The sequence below is a fragment of the Geospiza fortis genome, unplaced genomic scaffold, assembly GCF_000277835.1.
Source record: "Geospiza fortis unplaced genomic scaffold, GeoFor_1.0 scaffold638, whole genome shotgun sequence".
Classification (NCBI taxonomy): Eukaryota; Metazoa; Chordata; class Aves; order Passeriformes; family Thraupidae; genus Geospiza; species Geospiza fortis.
Window position 1 is genome coordinate 141,592 of NW_005054557.1, and position 6,000 is coordinate 147,591.

A 6,000-nucleotide genomic window follows, 5' to 3' on the forward strand; every position below is an offset into this window, starting at 1 on the left:
CTGCATGATCTTCACATCTAAGTCAACTTTCCAAATGGATACAGATCCATACCACTGCAGAACTGTTCTCTTGGAGTTTTAGAAAGCTTAGCTCATCTCCTGTAAGCCTTCTGTTGAAGTCAAAATCAGCTAACTGAGCTAGGCTTGAAAAATAAGGACTTAATAAAGATAAAACTGATACAACAGGGAAAACTGTGGTTAGAATAAGGGAGGGCAGAAAAAAGAAGAGCAGTAGTAGAATTAAATATTTTCCTCATACCACCAAATTCTCTGCTTGTTATTCATAACCTATTCCCAGCTTCAACTGTCATACTTAGGAATGCATATGCTGTATACCACAAACTTGGGCAAAACAGGATATATTTCAGAGATAAAATTTGCTTTCAACTTAGGGAATGGAATACATTAGTACATCAGCAAAAAGAAAAAAAGATTAAATTCAGTGTTTTATTATCTGGTTTTAATATAACTCTTAATTTTTGCAGCAAACAGCCATGAGGCACAGGACAAATCAGCACAGTAAGAAGAGCCCAGACAGAATCAAGTAAGTACTTAACTTGGGTTTTAAGCATAGAAAGGTCAATTATGAATCACTTAGGCAGTATGTTAAAGCCACCAAGATTTTCAGAGCACAGACACGAACTCAATGAATAAAATCACCATAGCCTGACATCAACATCCCAAAGAAAACATTACATTTAGCAGTTCCAGATTCATGATCATTCAAATGATCACAGCTGGAATGAGCTCTATTTGCATTTCAAATTGAAATGGCTGAAGAATCAGTTCTATCTGTACCTTCCCAAAAAAAAAGGGAGAGATTTGAGAATTCTGGGATATTCATTCAGTCCGTGAGTCACACATTCCATCACAATGCCAGGTTTGCAGGCAACTTTGTTACTCCATGCTGCTCCTATAAACTACTTAAGAACTGATGCACAAACTATTAATATCTTTGAATAATTCTTTGCCACATGTCCTCAGACTCTCTTGGATCAGACTGGGGAAATTAACTAGCCATCCTGAAGAGGCTAGTTTTCAACAACCTCATTCATTTTATTGTGCACACTACTAAGAAGTGGCAGCTGTGCTGTGTTTTTCTGAAAGTTTTTCTAGTACATTCCTGGGATTTTGGTTAAGAGCAACTCCACCATGATAATGGAACCTGCTAATGGCAGGTTATGGTAACAAACAATTATCTTGTTCCATAAAAGAAGGATTTAGGTCATCATGTTAAAATTTGCAAAACGTAAATTGAACACCAAGTTTAATTAGAACTACGCAGTAAAACAAAATTATCTTTAGCAATCACACTTCAGCAGACTCAACAGTAATCAAGTGGAAAATAACACAACTCCTAGAATCTGCAGATGAAGACAAACCCTCATAGTAAAAGTGCTGGCAAAACACGGGTGTTACAGAGATATCCAAGAGGCCCCAGAGGGAATAAGCTCACTCCAGCAGCTCCCAGATCAAGGCTAGCTCTGATATGCACCTGGACAAGCCAGTGAGGTAGAGCTGCCCTGCACTGTAATCTAGACAGGCTTCCAAGCTGTCACTCAAGAGCAGGAAACCTGTTACCTGACCAGAGGCAATTCAGGTATCAATGTAGCCATAATAATAATGTGCACTTCAGCATTCAGCATGATGAGGTAAGGGCAATTTCAATGTATCCATTATATACTTTATCTGTAAATCAAGTAATCCACTAATATACAGCAACCATTTAAGCGCACACTTTTCATTTAATTTGTAACTGAAGGTGTAATAGTTATTGGTATGGACAATGAAGAGAACAGAGGTTATCCCCAAGAATTAAAAGATGTTTATTGGTCCATGTTAATCTCTCTTCTTGCAGATATATTTAAGTCTCTTCTCTTTTTCACAACACTTAACTATACCCCTGACTGCTGCTTTGTGTTCAAAAAGGTACTTCCAAACAATTTTTTTAATTTTAGCCTCCATAGTTAGTTTAGTAATAGTCAAGTGTTATGCATTTCTCCAGATATGTATCCAAACTTCACTATATCCCAAAGGACTGCAAGACTGCAGCATCACAGTTTTGTCAAAAACACACAGGTGGTCGCTGTTGTCTAGATGAATTATTTGAGGTCCTCCAGGAATCTAGTTTTGTTTGTTTCATTATTTCAAAAAACAAGACTCCACACCAGAAATGCCTACGAGGCCACTTTCTACAAACGTCCATTTCACAGCCTCCCACAGCCTCAACCTCCCAGTTCTCTGAGCAGTAAAAACCTGGTGCTTCCAGCTTTGTTGCCTGTCCTATCTTCTTATGGTATTAGGTTAGTTGATTTACCAAACTTAAATGTAAGCAGTGGTAGGTTTAGGAAACGATACAAGGGATTAAATCAGATCATGGAAGTGGGAAATTCTCAGTTAAGCTATGGGAGATGAAATCACTTCAGAATAAACATTTATTGAAGCCTCTCCTACAAATCTAAGTTTATCTTGCCAAAAACTTTATGCCTAGTGAATAAAAGAAACTGTACTTCACCTCAGAAATCTACTGCTGATTGGAAATGCTATGTGCTGATAGAGAAGTCCTTTCTAAGCAAATGCACAGTTTATCTAATTCCACTGGAGAAGGAGGCTAAAGAAAAGGAAGAAGAGCAAACACTATTCATATTAAGAAATTCTGTAGGCTTAATACAACTTGCTCTTCTTTAACTAGTACTTTTTAACCCACTCCCTACCTTGAGGGAAGTAAATTTCTTTCAGCTGCGTGGGTTCTCCTCACCCATTAAACTGCACATTTGATTCACTTGTTCCCATGGAAGTTTCTGCTTTCCTGAGGAATTTTAAAAATTTGAGTGGATGTACGTGGGAAGAGTGCAGAATTCCTTCAATCCCTTACATTCCTGTAGGCATCTCTGAAGCTAACATATGCTGGCTATATTAAAAAGGAAGACATCAAAGAAAGCAAATACTAAAAACTACTTTTTAATCTAGTCATCATAAAAATAGCTGACACTGTACTTGCTGGCATAACACACTAGATACATTATTCCAGGAGAAATTTACATTTACCATAAAGAAAAAGTTGACACTGTTGTAAGTTGAGAAATGTAGACACTAATATCATGTCTTACAAAAACAGAAATAAGACTTACATGGCCATTCAAACTATAAAAAAAATCTTTCATATTTTAATCAAATAGAAGCCGCCAGTATTTTTCAAATGAAGACTGGCAACACTGAGATCTCTTTTGCTAAGCAACAAGGCAGTATCATTTGGCATGGTCTGTTTCATTGGCACCCCTCAGAACTACTCTTTCTGTGAAAAGTTTTTTTCCTGAAGAAAGTACCTTCAGGAGAATGCAAAATCCCTATGTAGAAAAACATGTCATGCAAATGGAGATGCTTGCTTCTGTTTCTGTATCCTTTCTTTGTCCAGGAACTGTTGAAGTGGCAGAAACATTCACATTCTTCTTGGTACTTACTAGCCAAACCTCAGATTAAAAAAAAAAAAAGATACTTATGATTCCACAGACAGAACCTCCACAGCTTATTACACACAAGGGAAGAAAAGTCCAGTCTGATTAAAGGAGTTCAATTCCTACAGTCCCACTGACAACATCCATTTATATTATTATTTTTAGAGCACCCATGGTCACCTAGTTTGCATTTCAAGCCCTGCCATTCAGATATGAAACAAAATCAGAATTCAAACCCTTCATGTGGTAATTAGTGGCAAAACTGCAAGATCATAGTTAAAGGCTGTATTGTTTCCAAACAAATAATGAGGAAACAAGACTAGAATAAGAAACAAAACAAATGAGAAGCTGGGAAACAAAAGTTTCAGGAAGACAGACAAGGAAGAATTCTAAGATATATGACTGCCTCCCCCATTACAGGGAGAGGAAATTTATGCCACTGCAAAGTTTATATAAGTAAAATTCCTGAACATTAAATCATACTTAGAGCAGGAAAGCAGCAGGGAGCAGAAGCCATGTAACTGATAAGGAACAAAGTCAGAAAGAACATAGAGCACAAAACAGATACTTTCCTGAGAACTCTAACTACCAAAGCATGATTTGCCTTCACATATTTCATTAATCTCAGAACTGAGAATGTGAAGTTCCAGCTGAGGCTTCTCCTACATTCAGATGCTTTACAGAGTTCTCTTGCCCCTCCTCAACATGCATTTCCTGTTATACAGTAAAACCTAAACTCATTCTTGTACTCTTCCCTTCCCAGAAGGCACCCCCTCTATTTCATTTACCTTACCAAAACCGACCTACCTGCACCTCTGTGAAACTTACAAAAAATCAGACAGAAAAAAAATTTACAAACCACAAGGAAGGATAAGGATCAGTCAAAACTTGCTTATATAAGCTTTGTTTCCACAGGAACCCAGCCTAGGAGTTTACTAGCCCGCTAGTCTGTCAAGAAAACAAAAAGGACTGAAAACATTTGACTTCTTGTAGGTTGTTTAACAACTGAAGACACAACACATACTTGGAAGTGAGAAAAGTATGAATAAGATTAGATCGCAAACCAACAGAAAACACCCCGAGTTCATTCAACTTCTACATCAGGAGCAGCTCTACAATGTAAGAGTACTCAAGGATTGCAGGCTCCTTTTACACTAATCATCTAACTCCAGTGAGTACCTCTCTTTTAAGGATGTCTGCCTCATTAGTGCAGTTAGATGAGAGACTTCAGCCTCTTTAGGACAGCAGCATCCAGGCTGGCTCAAGCCTCTTTGAGTAGCAGATGGAACCAAGTATTTGACTTGGGCACTGAGGCAGATGAAGAGTGATCACACAAATCCATTTGCTACACGAGTTGCAGTGACACTCTGGAAGAGTGGGAATACAGAAAAAGCTTTCTGATTAGCACTGCAGTGAACTTGTAGATAGAAACTGAACCAAGACAATGCCACAGCCTTGAAGGTTTTGCCTCAGCAAAAGATACACAAGGAACTAATAATTACTAGCGTGCAATGAATTTTCTAGCCACGGAAACCATTTAAAAGCAGTAGGAAAATCCAAGTGTGCTGCTGACACACTCTGCAAGTCCCCAAATCTGAGAAGATATTAGACATAACAATGTATTGCCCAACTTTATTACACAGACACAGGTACACAACCCTTAGCAAACAGCTGAAGTGGGATAATTACATTGTTCCCAGTTATTTCCTCTAGAACTTTACAGGCAGAGCATGTGAGTGCACAGCCACTTTGATGCAAAGTCCAGAAGCTTAGCTGGAACTGTCAGAGAAGACTATTCAGGCTAAGCTGTTGGACTTTGTACTAAAGCAGATGGAAGTACTTGCACACTTTCCTTTCTGCCAGGAGCACTACGAGTTTGAAAGTTGACAACTGGAGTAGAAAGAACCTAAATCATCACGGCAAGTTGTGTCAGCATGTGTCAAGCTCCCAAAGACAATCATTAACCTGTTTGGAGATCAAAATAATTACAGGTAAATTAGATGTACACCTCTGCTCTGATGTAACAGCTCCCAGACAATCTTCCTGAACAGTGAGGATTCACTGAAGCAGGATGTTGCCTTTTTCCCACAAACCTCAGTGACAAGAGAAGGCAAACGGGGACAGGATGCAGCTTCCCAATCCTGCCATGTACCTGAGGAGTGTTCAGCCATCACACAGGTGTCTGCGTTCCTGAACACTCGCCCTGACTAGCTACCAGCACACTTCCCAGAAGGTTAATGAATTAAGCCTCAGCACACCCGGTAGCTTAGCATCACCCTATTAAGGATGAGCCCTGAGGCACAGAGGGGAAGGATAACCAAACCGAGGCCACAAATCCACACAAGATCAGCGCGGCAGGACCGGGATCCTGCCTGTCAATCCATTAAGTTTCCCTAGTGACACGGAACGACTCCGCCGGCATACGCGAGGGGCGGCGGGGGCAGGAGAGAAGGAGGAAGCCGAGGAACCGAGAGGCCCCGAGGAGGGGGAGGGGGCCCTGGGCTCCGCACGGGGCTCAGACCACGGCCACGGAGCTCAGCCCGCA

General features: G+C 40.0%; 1 protein-coding gene across 1 annotated transcript in view; it reads right to left on the reverse strand.

Moving 5' to 3' along the window:
* MTPN (myotrophin) overlaps positions 1 to 6,000 on the reverse strand; it is a 31,151-nt gene that overhangs the window by 24,445 nt on the left and 706 nt on the right. The window lies entirely within an intron of this gene.